The sequence below is a fragment of the Epinephelus fuscoguttatus genome, linkage group LG5 (assembly GCF_011397635.1).
Source record: "Epinephelus fuscoguttatus linkage group LG5, E.fuscoguttatus.final_Chr_v1".
In the NCBI taxonomy this organism is placed as follows: Eukaryota; Metazoa; Chordata; class Actinopteri; order Perciformes; family Serranidae; genus Epinephelus; species Epinephelus fuscoguttatus.
In genome coordinates this window covers 32,844,188-32,863,705 of record NC_064756.1, presented here as the reverse complement: position 1 = coordinate 32,863,705, position 19,518 = coordinate 32,844,188, and the positions used below count along the sequence as shown (strand labels likewise).

The 19,518-nt window shown below is 39.7% G+C and overlaps 1 protein-coding gene across 11 annotated transcripts in view; it reads right to left on the bottom strand.

Moving 5' to 3' along the window:
- tenm4 (teneurin transmembrane protein 4) overlaps positions 1-19,518 on the bottom strand; it is a 250,293-nt gene that overhangs the window by 171,719 nt on the left and 59,056 nt on the right. For 10 of the 11 annotated variants that reach the window (XM_049576260.1, XM_049576262.1, XM_049576264.1 and 7 more), the window contains exon 1: positions 2,504-2,993. The exons of the other annotated variant lie outside the window; for it this stretch is intronic. The gene's annotated coding sequence lies outside the window, so the exon portion shown is untranslated. Of the gene's footprint in view, positions 1-2,503; positions 2,994-19,518 lie in introns of those variants that run through there. 11 annotated transcript variants of the gene reach the window in all.

The following is a 19,518-nucleotide window of genomic DNA, read 5'->3' as shown; positions in this document are numbered from 1 at the left end:
CACAAGATGACAGACTGCAGCTTCAACTAAACATAATGCTCCAGGCTAGAAAATTCACCTCTCCTTTTGTTGCACTCAATGCTGCTAAGTAAAAAAAAGCAGGAATATGAGGCTCACTGACAGTACAAAGTAAGAGGAAAAGCCTATTTACAATTTAAATTTCAAATATAGTAGTTTTCACTTACCAACAGAGGTCAGTTTAGTTTAATTTTAAGAGTTTCTCTGGTGCAAACAGGTAAATGCTTCTGGTAATAATTTACATCAAATTAACATGAGATTATTTCTATTGTCATGCTCTTCCCACTGAGCCACAGAAGATCATGGAGAACATAGTCTTCACAAACCACAGTATTCATTTCCCTCAAAAGCAGCCATTCTCTCCCTAGATGACCGTACAGTTCTCACAACAATTATTACTTGAAATACACAATATCCCCCTGGAAAACTCCAGAGGGACAGAGGCATTTCATTGTTTCCTCTCTGTCATCGTTCTGCCCCCATACGCTGCCAACGTTAGTTCAAACACAACAATCGTTTATGGAATATAACAAGGTCCAACTGCAACTTACATGTCATCTTTCTTTCAGCATTCTGTCCTTTGGAGAATAGCTGTGTGTTCAGTTCACAATGAAACAACAACAAAGGCGAAAAGACAAGCAACAGATTTTTCATTTGTGATCACAAAGGGAGGGTTGTTTCCCCTCTTATCATGCAGAGAACTAGTGCTGAGGCTGCTTCTCAGAGCTCATCAGCACGACAAAGACAACTGGGGGAATGCAGCCTTGTTCTACAAAGGTTAACCTCGACGGGACCTAACAACTTCAGACTTTTCATTTGATGACTCCACCAAACACTTGCCATGGAGGATGGAGGGCCCCTGGATTCCCTTGGATTTAACCTCTAATATCTGAGGTCAAGCAACCTGCTATGGCCAATGGCAGCACTTGTGAGCTCTGTTATGTGCAAGAAAAAAAAATCTCCCACACATCGAGAGTAGATTTTTAATGGTTCTGCATGTCGTGGGAAAAGTTTGACGCTAATACAGACTGATAGTTTTTTTTTTCCTTCCACTTAATTTAAATTTTTAAACCATTAGATTATGATGGCACAAACGCACTTTTTTTATGCCATCTAGAATTTTATTTGAGATTTGGTTGGGCTATAAAGGTGTTAAATTCTCTTCAGTCAAACACCAATTCACCTTACTTTTTACACAGCTTGCAAGTATAATTTTGTTCATTCCTAGAGAACTCTCCATTAATATATAACACCAGTAATCTTTATATTGGTGCGATGTAGCATACGACCAGCATGAGTACAACACCATCACTACACTCAGTGGTGTGTGTGTTAGTCTTACAACTTGCCCAATCAGAGTGCAGAGCTGGTCTGAGCTGTGTGTAGGGCCCCAACAATGACTCCCAGGGGTCCTACTCACGCTTTTACTCCTCCAGTCTCAAATGTTTGTGAACTGCAGAACATTCAAATGGAGATGTTTCTTATTTTATCCCACCTAACTTAAATTGGTTTGATTGTGACCCCCTGTGATGATGCAGTTTTTATGGCTTTGCCTCATAAAAGAAGGCAATTAAAATGACATTAAATTGTGGTAAATCTAAATTTTAATAATGGGAGTATAACTGGTTAATGATTTATTGTTTTGTTATTATTATTACTGTGCTATACCAATAAACTATCAGCTGTGCAGTTTTCCTTAAGCCTCATCCAAGTATTTCTCCATTTAAAACCAGCAGGCACAATCCACTAGGTTGGTACCGCTATAACACTACGATATAGAGGCTACTACAAAGTTGAATATGGACTCACCTGTAATAAAAAAAGGGAGGGGGCTACAGTTCAAATCCCTGCCACAACACATCTACATGTCCTCTCTACGCCTTTAAATAAAAGCAGCGTCTGTAGTAATGTAACCCGCAGCCTGTGCAGACAGTGATAGAAGACAAGGTCTGTGCAGATATTTAATCTTCATACAGCAGGGCACTTTCACCTATACCTCTGAATTCAGAGAGCAAGTCCTCCTCCGTCTTCATCCGTTATTTATGTACCTCTCTCCCATCATTTAGGACGCGCTGCAGCCATCCCTATTCCTGAGCCTGCTTTGAACGCCAACTGTGGACTTTTCGATCCCTTACTGGCTATCACATTCACACAGTGCGATATTAAGGCGGTCCACAAACCCTTAGGGCTGCTAAAAACCGAGGAGCAGGTAGCCTGCCGTGCTGCGCCGTTCACGAAGCGCCGTTAATCTCGCCCTGTCCGAAGAATAACGTGCGGGTAAACGGGCAGCTTTGTAAAAAGACAGCATAAACAAAACGGTGCATATGCAAAGAGATAAAGCACACATCCGTCTGTGGTGAAAGTGATATCGGCTCCCTACATTAGTTCTCCGTATATGCTCCGCTACTGCATGATGCTTGTGTGCAGCTGTCTGTGTTTTTCTGCAACACTGGCAAAAAAAAATCCTCACTAAAATTAATCTTACCATTCTGAAGACACATCCAATGTAGCAGGCCTGTCCCGTTGACAATTCACCAATATAGTCTGAGATGCCCCCAAAAAGCCCTTATGCTTCTACTTCGTCGCCTTCTTCTTCTTCCCTCCCTTTCGTTTTGATAGTACCCAGAGCAGGCGAGTGTATTTCCACTGTGCACGACACGGTACGGCAGAAAAAAATCCTCCTCCTCCTCCTTCTGCTGCTCCAAGGTGCTGCTGCTGCTGCTGCTGCTGCTGCTGCTTACAGCGCTCTCACAGAGGCACACATGGATGCGAGAGGCAGACCACCGAGATGCCCATTAGCATGCACACACCTAATTGAACCGCCGTGAAAATCCGTCGGGAGAAATATGTGAAATAGTCCCCGGACACAGAGTGGGAGATAAGGTGACACGCCAGCCGATATGCTGGGGAATGACAAGCTGCGTGGTCCCTCACGATTTACAATTACGAGTTTGGAGCAGGGATGAGAGTGCGACTGTGCGTGGTCGCCCCCTTCGGTACTAAGACATAGTCCCTCCAAATATCTGCCTGTTTGTTTGTTTTTTTCTGTCCGTCTTTCAAGCTCGAAAAAATACCTGGGCTTTCATATATGATAACAACGTGCAAAGAGTTGGCCTCCGTATTATTAATCTTCAACACATTATTTTTGTATTCCATTGCCCACATTTATGGAAGGCCTTTCTATCTAAGAAAATATACCATCAGATGAACAAATCTGGGGGACAAACCAAAGTAGTGCAGGCTTCTAAACATATGGAAGCGGATTAGGGCCACATGCAAAACATTTAATCAAGTTCTGAGTTTAAAGGTGCAGTGTGTAGGATTTAGGAGCATATTGGCAGAAATGCTTTGTAACATATACAACTTTGTTTTCATTAGTTTATGATCACCCAAAAGTAAGAACAGTTGTGTTTTTGCTACCTTAGAATGAGCTGTTTCTACTGTATGTAAACTAAGCACAGAAAGTAAGGACATTTGTGTTTGGTAGATTCTTTGTTGTACTCAGCTCTGCTGCTCATCCCACAAATGCACGTTCCATGTGCATTTAAAAGGGAAATAAACAGACTCTACAATGGCAGAAGATTTATTGCCAAGAAGCATTGTTACTACAAAGAAATAATCCACCAAACACAGATTTCCTTACTTTTTGTGCATAGTTTACATAGGGTGTGGGTCCACGTCCCCAGAGTCTGCCTTGTTGTAGCCTACAACAGACACATTAAACACTGACTCTAGACAGGGCCATTCGCATTTTTGTGTCAACCACCAGCACACATAACACAGGGGAGAAGTTTTAGTTCTGCAACCTCACCACTAGATGGCACTAAATCCTACACACTGGACCTTTAAAGTCATAATTCTGAGGTTTACGAGCATCAGAGGTGCTAATTTGTATTATCTGATATGGTGTTTGTGTTTGAGTATGCCAAGGGAGCTCGACAGTGCCAACAAAGACACCCAAGCAGTACTCTGAGAATAGATTCAAAATTCTGACTTTAAACTCATAGTTTTCACATGTGGCCCTAATCCTCCTCCATACAAACATAATTATGATTTACTGAGGTATGTCTAAAATATAATTTCAAGTCAAAATTAAGACCTGGTGTTGGGCACTGGTGCATGGTGTTGTACCATTAAGTCACGGTGTGTAAAGAGTGCCAGATTTGAACACAACCCATGTGAAATGACCTGCTGTATTCTGTTTTATGGATATGTTCAACTGTTTTAAATATCGATAACTTCCTCTGGGAAAATGATAAGCAAGTTTTTCAACAAATATTCTACCAAATCTATCAAATATGATATATTACTATGAAACGCAAAGGCATAATTTAAAGAAACAAAGTGAAGAAGAGAAGGGTTTTTTTTATTATTATTATATATAATTATCAACATTCTTAAGAGAATGTTTTTTTAGCATCCCTAAATTTAACTAGTTTATCTATTTATTTACCTGGCAGGGATTTGCTTCTGTAGTTTTTGTTTAAATTAGCCTCTCTCTTCATCAATAATTAAATGTTAGGAGTAAATGTATACTCAGCTGTAAGTGTTTGACTTGTTTGTGTATTCTTGACAAACAGAGAAAGGATCAGCAACATCTGCTTGATATTAACTGTGATGTTTTAGCTAGCTTTCTGTTTAAACTGTGAGACTGTTGGTCAAATAGTCTACATGAACATGTTTCAGCACTGATGTACTAGTTTACAGCTAAATATTTCAGCATTTAATAAAATGCCCCAGTGTTTTCCTCAAACACTGCTGAAACCTCTGACACTAGAGCTTGGTAGGTTAGCGAGGAAAATGACCATCTGTCTTGTTCCATCTGACAACACTTTTGTCTGGCCAAGTTCTGATCCTAAATCCATTGCCATATACTTATCTCCAATTCCTAGTTTCTTCTTGTGGGTTAAAAAGACTGGTCAAGAGTTCCTGGCCCTGGAAGTGTGTTTGGTCACCCAGAGAACAAGAGAGGGGCCATGTGTGGCCTTTAATTCACTGCATTGTCTGCCAAAAGCTAATCTTGGCCAGGCTCAGAGTCTTACTGCTCACGGACTGTGAATGGATGAGTGAAAAGTTAAATATGCTTTCAAATGTAAAACTGAGGACTGGCCTGGCATTGTGGTCATGTCATTGTGGGAATGTGAGATTTGCCGTTGACCCAGGCAACAGGAGGAAAGGGGCCAGTTTCAGTTTGAGAGGCTGCATTCAGGCTCATGTTGCAGGTGGTAAGCTGTAATTCACTGCTTATGCGCTACTTTTCATGTAGTTCATGTGTAAAAAAAATAAATTGATGCAGGTTAAATCTTGTAGCCCACAGTGGCAGTCTGTACTCAATCATCAAACATTGTACATCATATGCCAAATCTACATATTTTAAAGCCAAGTTCTATAAGGTGACCTGCATTATACAACTGTGGCCCAGAGGTAGAGTGGGTTGTCCACTAATTGGAAGATCGACAGTTCAATCCCAGACTCCTCCAGATCGCATGTCGAAGTATCCTTGGGCAAAACCCCAAATTGCTCCTTATGGCTGCTCCATCGATGAGTGAATGCATATGAGTGGTTACTGAGTAGCAGGTGGCACCATGTACGGTAGCCTCGGCCACCAGTGTGTGACTTGTGTGTGAATGGGTGAGTGTGACAGGTAGTGTAAAAGCGCGTTGAGTGGTTGAAAAACTGGGAGAGCACTATACAAGTGTAGTCCATTTACCATTGTACACCAATTGAGCTGTTTTCATCCAGCCAGCACCAAACTCGAATTGGGTATTAGTGAGATCAGAACCACTCATGTTTTAAGGAACATTGCCGATTCAAAGACTATCTCTAGGAGGCCTACCATGAAAACATCTGTAGTTATTATTTTAGCAATAACAACGCATCAACTATAAACAATCTTGCAATGGGATCACTCCAGCAATCTGTGACTTAAAGCGAAAGTTGAACAGGGGTGTCAAGTGGTGGTGGCAGAGTGGGGTGGGGCAACAGCCCCTTCCCTATTTTCTTCCCTACTACTTCCCGTCCCCTTGCGTGGACCACACCAATCTTCAAACTCAGCCTTCATTGTCATCTCAACTACATATCTGTTAAGTCTCATGACTGCATCTTTAACAGTTGTGACGCTTTTGCGCTGACAAAATCTGTCCACAGATTTTGGACGAGGGGCCACTCGCCCTAATAAACCTACAGAAAATTACCACCTCAATCTGCACTTCCCCTTGGCTTTAACTGATTTTAAGCTCACTGTTTAGCTGTCCAATCCACAACTTTGCTGTTTTGGTTCACTGTCAGGTCTCCTAACATCATTTTGACTGCAGTAGGCAGCTGTTTTCAGAGAAAAGATTGAAAAACCCACTGTACATGAGCTGCTCAGCACCATAAACAGCAGACAGACAGAGTTAGAGGATTGCTGGTGAACACACACAGTGGAGCACTTAGCAGCTAAAGAGCCAGATATTTCCCTCAGGAGTTGGCAGAGACCAAAAACAGAGCTAAAAGGAAGTAAATATTGGACAATTCGCCACATGGCCAGAAAGGCTACCCCAAATAAATGATAATGTTGCATATATCTGCTGGATGTGTAAATTAACAACTGTTTGCTGGCTGTTGGCCATATCAGCTTAAACGGTGATGATAGGCCAGTGTTGCATTCACAATTTGTTCCCCAAATGACTATGAAAACAAATCTGTCATTGAAGGTTTAAAATAAAATAAAATGCAACATTAATGATCTCTGTGGTGAAACTGGGCCACTGCAGTGGCAAAGAGAAGCAGGAAAAAGCACAGAGAATAGAATATAAATAAGAATACAGACTGAAACAATCATTTGTACATACACAGATAACAGTTAAAGCATTGGCAGACATAAAGCAATACTGCATTTAAGAAGTATAACATATCCACAGTAAAAACTACAAGGCACTTAGAGAGTGCAGACCTCTGCCAACAGAGAACATTATTCCTGTCACTTAATTTTTAATTGATTTCTCCACTATTCCCTTAGGATCCTGAATTAAGTCTGTATCTCCATTAGTTTCAATAGGTCAGTAGTTATGGCTACAAAATATAGTGTCTATTGGAAGTCCTACACCTGGATCTGACAATGTGCTCCTGGCAGTCAGAACTACAGAAGTGAAAACACCAGAGGAAGTGGAAAGACTAAGATGAATGAAATATGTATTTTATACTAAGAATGTGAACCCAGTGCTCTAAGAAATAAGCTTGACAATTATACAAAAGAGAGAACAAGGAGCTATACATCAACAAATATATTAATACCACAGCTGTACAGCTGTTCTCTTCATCAAAACTCCAGATGGAGATACAGTACCTGTTTAGAGACGTGACAATTATATAACGTACCATGTGCATGGTTGTCTGCTTTCATAATCACTGTTATTATCAGAATCTGTTGTACAGTATACAGTTCACTTTGTCATTAGATAGTGGACTTATCAAATCTCAGATCAACAACATTCAAACTGTTGACAGAATTATTTGATCTGTGTTAATGATATAAAACATTTAAATAATTCAAAGTCATATAGCTTTTGCACTGTTGTTAATCAATAGTATATCATAGATTTAAGTCTGTTTATGAATAACTTATTCCGTGGCTATAAACTTGTGAGATTTCAGTTTGCAGCACTATGTTCTTGTAATATCCAAAGAAGAAGAAAAAAAATGAGTTTGCTTTTGAATCAAGGCTTAGTGCTGTGACTCAAATTATATGCCCCATAAAACTCCTAATTAGGGAATGCCTGGCTATGCTCTACCCCTACTCCCTGTCTTCTTTTCTTCTTTTTCCCTTCACTTTCCTATTTCTTTGTTAATGATTTCCTCATTAGAAAACACAGGCATGCTGTATGTGGGGCCCTTCATTCTTGATATTTTTAATGCTGTAAAGCACACGTAACATTTTGTTGTATAACACCTTATGTGCTGCAGCAGAACATATTTTGAGAGATGGGTATGCTATGAGTAGGCTACTTTATATTTTAGACACTCTCTTTTACCTCCTTTAACGCCTGTCTCTTTAAGCCCATCTCCTTGAAAAGCCCAGTCTGCTCTGACCGGTCAGCCTTTGCGGATCTTCCGAATCTTGGCATCTCTGCACCATCATTACAGCTGTGAGAATGACTTTAAATGAGTATAGCCAGAGATGTTCCTGCAGAAATATAATCTAAAAATTGGAGAAATTAACAACACTGCTGAAAAAGGGTACATATTTCCCTGACACTAGGTAGTAGCTACATGTAGCAGTGTACTTGCAGGCAGGAAATGAATGTACAGTGGCATTTTCTACTGTGAAAAATTACCAATAAATGCTTTTAAACAAAAATCTTCACAGCTGGATATGTTCCAGGAGGAATATGATCTGAATTCGAGAGGAAATAGCAACTCCGGCAACCAAGATTTAATGTTTTCCTGACATTAGCACGTAGCTGCATGTAACAGTGTAGGCTACATAAACACTTGTGTGCATGGAGCTTTTGTCCGTATATAGCTATCCGGCATAATCTGACATCAGCATCAAAGTAGAAAAAAAAATGTTGGAAACAGAGTATTCAAAACAGTCTGAAGTCTGAGTATTTATTTATTACTATATATTAACATTATTACTTCATTACAATGTGGGTAGTATGTGTAAACCAACTATGGTATATATTTCACTAGCTCTAGGGCTGTTGCATAAACTGCAGATTGTATTTTCAAAAGAGTATAAAAGCTGATAGAGAGAGAAAGACACCCCTCTCACTCACTCGCAAATTCAACCCATACTCTGATCAAACAGTAAACTAGGCAGTGCTGATCAAATATAAACTAAGAATCTGTTGCTGTACTGCCTATTTCTTGCCTAAAATGCTTTCAGAAACATATTTTAGTGCACTGTTTAGCTGTAATATGAGAGTTTGTGAACAGGTAGCAGACGCTATACTGTTTCCTGTAACGTGTTAACAGAGGTTGAAAGAAACTGATATTAAACGGTAAAACTAGGCAGCGCCGATCACATATGAACCAAGATTCTCTTACTGCATTGCCTATTTCTTACCTATAACATTTTCAGAAACATATTTTTGGTCGCTCTTAAACTGTGCAACTTCCATTATGTCATCCACCAGCGAGGGCATTTACTGGTCCAATGTAGCACATTGCATACTGGTAGTTGTAGGGTTTGTACCTCTTAAGCAAAAGCAACAACCGTGGCCCTTTTCCTCTGTTTTCTCTGGTCATATAGCACTAATTTCAAAAGTATTTGCAACTTTCTACTGTATAGACAACCTAGTTTTACAGACCATCTTTCCAGCAATGAAATACTTTAGTGATTGTAAGAAAAGAAACTAAGAGCACAAGTTGTGATGACACCGAACAATAACACAGGCACACAACTGCACTAAAAAATCCAATCTGAAAGAGGATCCTTGTAATAGGTATCATATCAGAGGGGATTCTAAAAATAAATAAATAAGCAAGCTGCCCCCTGCAATGTTAATTCAGCTTTGAAATTGAAAGCGAAATTGTTCACGATAGTCTTTAATTTATTTTATTATATTTCATTTACTTATTTGTTTTGTTAAAAACAGAAAACCCCAATTCCTTAAGAACTGTAAGCCACAACCACAACACGTATTGCTCAAAGAAAGGACAAAATTATCAGGGTGTGACCATTTGGAACTCATTTAATTTATTGGTTCAAGATCAGAACCCAATAGAAGATTTCTAAGAACCACCATTATCTCAATTAGGTCGCTATACAAACCTGAGGCAACAAGTATGTGATGTAGTGCCTGTTGCAGTACAGCAGCACCATCCTTGTATTAAGGACACCCTTATTTACTCTAAATCACCTTTCCAGCTCATTAGTCTTGATGTGAGAGCACATTTGGACCTAAAAATCTTCAGTAACTTACTATTAGAGAAACTTTTAGCTGTGATGAACCATTATTCTTCTGCTTTATTTGTAAATTGGCCACTTCAGAGCAACTTGGCCTGAGCACACTTAAATTCAGACCCTGTTTAGGGTTTACATTTCATTTGGCCCTGCTGCCTCTGTGATGGCCACTTTCAGTGCTGCTTAAGAAAACAATTTTAAGATCCTTCTTGGTTTTCTGATGTTCTCTCGAGATCCTTGTGTTCACAGCGAGTGAAATACCACTTCCAATTGTTTGTTTGTTTTCAATTTTAGCATACCAGTTGAGGATTTTCTCATCAAATTGCTAAGCCAACCTCAGGTTCCATCACAACTTTCTTGCATGGCAAACTTATACTGCAGTTCTTGTGCTTGTCAATTCAAGCTATTCCCCTCAAACCGTAATAGGATCAGGGCTCCGAGCTGCTTCCACATGATTGATGAAAGATTAAAAGGATTGTTGAGATTGAAGGCACATTTAGCTCCCTGCTGAGGTCCAATTTCTTGTCCTTGTGCTGGCAGTAGGGCTGCCACCATGCAGATGAGAAGATCGCTGCAGTGAATGACGATAATGTAAAATGGTTCTGAGAAAGTCTTGGAGACATGGCAACAGGGACAAGCAGGCAATCATTTCTAATCGGACCATTCTCTTTGCTCAGGAGAACTAGTGTCAGTAATGCTCCTGGAGGTGAGGGAAAAATAAGACTCTGAAAAGGAAAAGTGCAAAGAAGTAAAACAAATGTGGCTTTCAAATGTCTGTGAATTTATATAATGATAGTGTTGATTTCTACAGTTAGTGACCATGTACTTGTTAAACCTCAAGGGAAACATATTACAGTTTCTTGACTGGAGACAAATGACCTTACACAAACCCAATTTTCAACTGTTTCTTTCTTATAAATACTGTGAAAATCAAAAACATTTCTATACGGCTTACAGCTTTGTCCATCATGCATAAAGGTTTGATTTATACTACCCAGTGTATGAGGATCATATAAGGTCTTTCTCTTTAAATTCAACATTGTAAACGTGCCTTTTAATCACAAGTCTAAATAAAAAATGTAGGGGTACAATGGTTGAAGAATTTAGCTTAACATAAATTTTCTTTCTTACATGCAAAACACATATAGTCAACCATCAGCTCTGTTCTCCCGTTGGGTTTTCATGTCAACTTGAGTATCAAAATCGTGTAAGGTCATACTGCTAAATAAGGAATCAGCAGGTGCATGAAATGAGGTGGTAACCTATCATTTTCATACAGTAAGATGCTCTCAGTTGCGCCATGCAATTACATGGGGCCTAACATAACTTAAGCGCCCTGAAGTGTCATCCTGTCATTACCGTTGGAGAGATTCCCTTCAGCACTTTATTAATGCTTTTATTGACTTTATAAAGCTGCGGCATATTGCACCTTGTGTCAGTGTGGTCACATTGCGCTTTGCGTGATTGTTTGGCTTCGGCTGACTTATTCGTCTGAAACAGAAATGCTAGGTGAGTTTTGCCCTTGAAATTCTGTCATCCCTATGACCTGAGCCATTACTCTGTGGAGGCATATGATTAGTGGCGGCCAGCAGAGATAACGACTGCATGTCCGTCAAAACCAAGTTGCAGCTCTCAGTGCCCTGACCGTGTTGTCTAAATATGAGCTGAACGGTGGTGTCAGGGTCTAAGGTCAATTCACCGATTCAGCAGTACATTAAGTCAGTGCCTAAGCCAGCTCACCACTACTGACATTTATTAATATGTGGCCCTAAGCAGAAAATAGCTGTAACATGTCACAAGAGACACCTTCAGCAGCAAGCTGTTTGAAAAGTACAGCAGCTTATGCACTGATGCATGCAAATATGCTGGTGCTATACAGATGAGATGAATTATAAAGTAGGCTTAGCTTGCAATAAATTTCACACACTCATACAGGGGTGGATGCTCATACATACGTCATCATGAAGTAGTGCAACAATAATACATTTTTCTCATCCGGTTTCCTTCAATTGGAGAAGAAAGACTGGATACTTGTTGAGTTATCTGCAATTGATCGAGACAATTGAGAGAGACAAGTCTTCAAGTGGAGTGCTGCCTCATCCAGAGGTAGAGAAAAAGCCCTTGATCAGTTCATGGTGTATGATCTGAATATGAATGTAATCAGGATTTTTTTTGCTTAGATCCCACTCTGAAGACCACTCAAAGCCATCAGCTATTATCAGCCAGCGAGCAGTGTCTGTGGTCTGACCTCATCCACTGCACCGTCCCTCACAAAATGGCTGAGTTATGACTGGCATACAGGGGAGAGCTGAGCTGCTCGCTTGTAAATGAGTGTGGTGCGTAACAGAGTCTTCATGCATGTCACGAACCGCCCATCATTACTTTTACAGGGGTTGATTTGAGTCACAGCCTAACATATGGGTTATGATGCCTCAGTCTGTGGACACAGTATGTATTATAAGAACAGATGTATTCCAGAAATACAATACTGAAGCAAGTGTGTCTGTGTAATGGAAACAGGGAAGAAATGACTCACAATACATTTTAGAAAGGTTTATACTAGAGCAGCTGCACAATAAAGCTATCTCAGGATTTTATTATTTTGTTTAGTTGTGACATATCCCATTATGCATGTACGTAGATTACGTCACAGGCTACAATATGTCATATAACTGCATGACTTTTTATTTAAAGCTTTAATTACAATATAAGTATGGGTCATTCACTGAAGCCATGTATCACATTGCGTGATGCTTAATTGACACAAAAGACAATGTCTTCCTACTGTGAGTTGACATTCACATTTTGATCATAAACTGTCCTTACGTGAAATCAATACTCAGTTACTCAGTGCTATATTTTCAAACAACTTTGCTTTAAGTAAGTATGCACCTGAAATGCATGTTTTCGTTTAGTTGAATCACCACTTTCTATTCTTACATTTCACTCTGCTCACTTAAACACAGCAGCAATTAATCTGCCTTTGAGTGTTATCACCTTGACTACAGTTTCCAAAGACACCAACTGCAAACTCCAGTCAGTGATCATTAAACTTGAAGATACTGTGTCAGTATAATAAAACCATGTAGCAACGTTTTCAATTGTCCTGAGGTCTTCTAAGAGCATACAGTTTATTTTATTGTATGTAGTGTATTTTTCTTTTAACTCTTAAAAGCAACACACCAGGAAAAAGACATTTCAATAACCACAAATTATTTAACACATCAGTAAACCTCACATAACTCATGACTCACCAAATCAGCCTGTTTCCACTAAAGCAACAATTATGGCACAAAATCTCACATTTGTGACTCCAGCTTTGTCTGGGTGTTACAACACTCCCTCATACCTAAATGACAAAATAGGTTGATTTACTGTTAGTAACATAATGAGACAAATGTAACCTGACAAATGTCACTAGCTCAGTATGCTTAACATGCAAGCATACAATGCTATGTTGTTATTAAAAGAAGTCAACGCTGACATCGGGACACAAACACCAGCCTCCTGAGTGAAAGCTCTGTGCTTGTTTAACCAAGCCATGACCCCCACCGTCCGCCCTATAGGGGTGTCTTTGATCTTCATACAGCATTACACAAACTATGTTGCTTTTCCAGGGTATCTGCAGGTTTCAGTAAGTTCAATTTAAGACTTTTTAAGACCTTTTTAATGCCACCTTGAATGGAATTTAAGACCGAAAAAACTATAGATGGTTGGGGGATCCCGCTATACTATAACCAGTGCTTAATTTGTAAAATTAGAAGTGGGGGAACACGCTTCACTGCGCAACTCCGAATGGAATGGTTGTGACATCTAGTGTTGTCACGATACCAAAATTGGGACCCACGGTACGATACCAGTGAAAGTATCACGGTTCTGAGTAGTATCAGGATACCACAGCAAAAATGAGGCAGATGTGCCTTTTGTCATTTATAAAAAGATAAATCACTTTTCTATAATACATCAATGATATTTCAATGGAATAAATTACTTACTGACTTATTCATAGAAAAACAGCATCAATAAGTGATTAACACAGGGGGGATTGAAATAAAATAAATAAATAAAATAAAAATCAACCAGCCACCCTCCTCCTCTGACAAGTAAAGAACAGTCCCTTCATAAGTAAAGAACAGTCCCTAAAGTGCGGTGAGGTTTGTGGGCCATTACCTGCCACAGAGAGAAATGTGAACGGCAGTCATGACCCCAACAAAAGAGGAAATTAGGCTACTGGACCTGGGGTCGGATTTCTCTGTTGCTGCCGATAAGCCGTTATTTTGCGCCGCAGAGCCGCCGTAGGCTATTTGACCACCGTATTCCTGTCTGTGATCCCCGTTCAACCCACAACCTGCATGATTCGCCTTTCGTTTCTGCTGCTGGTTGAAATCTGGACTGCGTGCTGAATGATTTATTTTGCTGGCACAAAACTATTTTTAGTCGCAAATGCGAGTAAAATGCTCGCACGTAGAGCTCTGTGGAAAACAAATCACTGCCGACAAGTAAAAAGTCATAAATAATAACTTTCACTGCTCAAAGATACTCACGTCTGGAAAACAAACCACTACAGCAGCATATTGAGTGCCAGGTGGCCAGCGTGCGCTGTTAAGCCCTTTTCACACAGAGCGCGCAAAGCGCAGACCTCCGACAACGAACCCATTCATTGTGTATGTGCTACCATCAGCGCGCGCCGTTATTGGACAGCACATGGATACTCGCGGAAAAGTGCTACGAGAATTAAAAAAAGAAAGAAAGAAAGAAAGTCAGATTAAATATTCCTTCCGCAACAATTTTAAGACCTTTGAGTAATGAATTTAAGACCAATTTGAGACATTTCTAATGAATTTAAGACATTTTCAGGCCTTACTTTTAGATACATGAATTTAAGACTTTTTAAGACTTGTCAAGGATCCGCGGGTACCCTGTTTTCATACTATGTCATGTCACTTTCTCCTCTGCTCCTATCTACAGCCACTACAGGCTGCTGACTTAAAATAAACGTTGAGTACAGGTCATAATAAGCAGCTTGCAAAGTCGACCTATACGTCCATTTTTTCAGTGAGAGCAGGCTGGGATGAAACACTCACTTAATCACTGTTAATTACAATGCAGTTATTAAAAGACACATTTTGATTTGATCTCCCTTCCAGTAGGTGGGTGAATGTCCATACCTACTGGCAGCCATTCATTTAACCATCCACAGTGGCTTAGATCTGACTCAGTCAGCAGAGATGAGATGCTTAGCTCTACTGCAATCCCACTGTACTTGGCGGCTTAGGCTGGCAAAACAAGGAAAAGTTTACATTTAATTCTTGCCTAAAGCAGCTTAAACAAAGAGCCAGCCTAAATGTTGCAGAATCGGTTATCTCATGAAGTGGAAAACAACCCCTGATAATAAACTGAGCGTGGCAGCTAAAGCCAGTCCAATCAGCAAGCAGGGCAGTTGTTTGGTAAAGACTACGAGTACTAGCACTGTATTTTGAAATCAAATCCAAACTCTCCAAACACATGAGCAACTACTTCAAATAGGTATTGCAGATCAGAAATTATGCATGGCCCATTTCTCACCTTAAACAATTTCAGACACCAATTCCTATTTTGAGGAAAAGCACGTAATATTTTAGTGGCAGCTGCCATGTGTGTTTCAGTTTAAAACCTTGAATTACAACCCAGAGACGGCTCAGACAGGTGGACGCATTAGTATTTCTAAATCATCCTTCAGTATTTTGAAACTAATCCAGTCATATGCATGTAATTTTAATGTACAACCTTTGGAGGATGCACTCAAACCAAACAATGTCTATTAGCTTTACAAAAGGTTTACTAGCTTAGCTGGTACTAGCACAGATTTTAACATCAATATTGACATCACAGTATGAGTATTAGGAAGTATGAGGAAGGTGTTTAGGGGAATTGGAGCTTGCCCCATGTGTTCATTGTAAGCATTCAGTAGAGTAATTAGGCTATTTTATAAATGGTTTGGCTGAAAGACTCTGCTGCACTCAAGACAAAGTGCCTCGCACAGTGTTTGACGGTGGTTTTCACTGTGCGTGAATCAGTTAATATACAAAGTCACTGAGACAAACATATGCCTTTCAAGTATTACAAAAGCAGCAGATATAAACGGATTCGAATATAATTTCCATAGTATGATTAACAGCCATTCTCACTTTTTACATTTCCCTACTTTTGAAATGTGAGGGGGCACTGCTAATTGTCATTCCTGTTAGTATTTTTTTTTTTTTATTGCAGCCAAAAATACCCATTAAGGAGCTCGGTCCCCTTTGTTGATTTCTGAGCAGCTCATTATTGTCTAAGCTTAATAAGGAGTTTGACATTAGTAGATGATGTAAGAACACCATGAATGCTATTGATGTCCTAGTTTAAGATAATACAATGAAGGGGAAATGTTTGAAACATATTTTTTTCAGAGGTGTAAACTACTCTGAAGGATAGATCATCATTTAGAAGTACAATTGGCCATGTTTTACTGTTTAAAAAATATTTAAAAAGAAGAAATACTTATCAACATGTCTGGAATCTTATGTTAAATGTCTAATTAAATTGTTATAAATGTATATACAGCATCATAAAAAGGAAAGTGTAAGATTTGGATGGGCTATTTTAAAAATGGGGTCTTTATGATGCACATATCATTAAACCACTAGATATTATATAGCTATTCAAGGATCATATTTAGTATTGTGATACTCATTTCAATAACTACAGTCCTTTTCTGCCTTCCAGTGAAACTGTAAGTATTAAATTGTAACTCAAGAGAAATAGTCAATATGTCATCGACAGAGATGCCCATAAATACTACAGTTTAACCTTTAATTATCCAGGGAGGGGACTTTCCCTGTTGAAGCTTATTCCAGCATACAGTGGGCAGATATATTGTAGTGCTTGATCTATATTATGGACAGTATGTGCGGATATCCAATGTTCAGCCATTCTCAGTGCTACAACCCAGCATATAATTGCAATACAATCCAGTGGTACAAATAAAATGCTCAGTCAGCAGACAGATTTTTAAACTGTTATGTGCAAAGAATTTTTATATAAGATAACATGCAAATTAAAACAAAATCCCCTCTGTGACAAACTGACTGTTCCCTCATTACCTGCAGTTTACACATGATGTCTTTCTGTGGTTTTGTTATCTTTTATATAGGACTCTAAAGCAAGATGTACTGCAAACAATGTGTGTTTGTACTTCCTGAAAGGCTGTAAGATTGTTAGAAAAAGTTAAGCTTTTTTAATCAGTTTCCCTGCATCAAATTCAAATCCTTGAACTGAAATGTCATTGTGTTTACAACTAGTCCTAGATTAGCAGAAACAACTATTTTCAACCACAAAGAACAGCATCTACCCACATGTGAGTTTTGTACCAAATTAGCAGCGATGCAGAAGAGCTCTATCCCATTCTGTATTGACCACTGAAGACTGTGTTTCCGCCCACCTGCTTATTGCCTCCAGCACAGATCGTGTGAGATGACCCGACATGTCATGAGACCCCATACAGGTCAGCACCTGTGAGTTTCCTCAGAGAGCGCCGTGCCTGATAAATGAGTCTACGGTGACGAGCAGCTGATGGAGTGGCTAGCAAAGGTCATGATGCTTGGGGAAGATCCATTCTGCCCTCTCATTTCAATTTGGACCAACACCACCTTTTGCAAATGCTTGATAACCTCGGCCAAAGGTCAGCCAGGTGGAAGCAAAATCCATCATTTGCTTCAGATTCTACCTTTTCTACGAGCCAGGGTACAAATACAACTTGTTGGCTGAAGCAACATTGGTTTAATGGAGAACGGAAGGCATCTAATTTAGTGCACTGTGTGCCTGCCAAATTAGGTTGCATGCTGCTTGCACTTAGGTGTAGCTACTGACTAACAAGGCCCCACAGGGTGGTTAGTAGCAATAGATTGTGGAAGCACGCAGAGCATTTGTGTATTTTTTTTTCTTGATGTATATTACTTTTTCGCTTCCATGCACCCATCGAGTTTTATCACCACTTCACACACAGGCGTTAAGCGTTCTTAAGATTGCTTTCGATATAATAAAGCCTCTAATTTTTAAGGAAAAGCTTGTGCTTCACAGAATAGGGATTTTTTTAATAGTGGAGAATATCATACTTTTTTCTATTAGATGCACAAACATATTTTGTCATCTTCACACCTTTGCTGTATCCGCCCATTGCTTCTTAGCTGTAATCTTCCTTGTTTAAACTATTTTTTTCTCTCTCTGTATACAGGGTTTGTGAATATGTGTATGCATGAGCGAACCAGGGAAAGAGAGCGAAAGACACAGGAAGTAGTGGAGTGAAAAGGAGAGAGAGACTCCAATTTGTATGGCAGTCCAGACACCTTGCAGCACATATGGACATGGGGGACAATTGACCTGAACGCTGTCTGCACTCACCCATACTCACAACTGAAGATGGCCTTGATAAAATGTCATCTTTCAAATGGTCATGTGGCAAGCTATGGCCCCGTAGCCAGCCTGCACCCCAGACCGGCTCCGTAGATGGAGGAGGCAGGTGTGAATACTTTGAAAATAATGCCCTTTGGCATCTCCTGCAGTTAAAATTTGCATCACAGGGAACAACTGCAAAATGTCAGTGGTCAATCAATTCAAATAATCTTGACTGTAGAATATAAAGCACAGCATATCCATGGTGTTGATAGAAAATGTAATGAAATGACCCCTTGTCCCCAAGAAAGGGAGTGAAAACTAATTTGCTTCAGTGAGTCAGTTTTAGGAAGGGAAAATGTGAGGGGCAATTCATCCATGGAAATTAAACATATCCCTGGGGTAACATATCTAAATATGCAGGGAAAATTGTTTTGTTTTTTTTTTTCTTTTTCTTTCAGTGTTTTCTAGCATTGGAAGTGGAACAACATGTAGTTAGGGGAGGCTGTTCTATTTCCATTTGTTTGCATTTAAAAATAAAATCCAACTTGGGGCAGTTGAACATTATTCACAGGATTTACAAAAGCACCATAAGCTATACATGATAACAGTACAGAGCTGTTGAACAAAGCCATTTTACAACGGCCTATTGAATTCTACCCAAGTTCAGATCCTCAGGTCATTAGGGAGCCCCCGCGTGTGGCTGGCTGTGCATTCCAAAGCTAGCTGGGTACGATTGTTTGGCTCAGTTCTTTACTTCATTAATGCACATGAACTGCTCCCAGGCACCCTCGTCAATGCTAATGAGCATATTAGTTTGCTTCGAGGCCAGCCACTGTCTTTTGATCAAGTTAATATTAATCGAAGTTGCTGGGAACCTAGCACCAAAGCGGGGGAAGAGGAAGCTGTTGCATCTGTGGCTCCTTTAAGTCAAAGGGTTAGGTTCCTCATCTCCCTTTCCCCCCCCATATCTGTCCAAGTAAACCAGGTGATTAAAAAACAGGCCGCTCCTGTGGTTTTCTTTGTGCTCCAAAGCAAGGTTTAAAGTAATTTCTCCTGCAAGTGAATTAAACAAAAAGTGCTTTTTATGTATGCCCTTTGGTGAAAAAGAAGTGCTCTGTTTAATGGTGCCACAGTTCATTAGCATTTGTGTTAGAGCTGAGCTTTTGCAGTCATATCCCAATTCATGACTTCACTGTGTC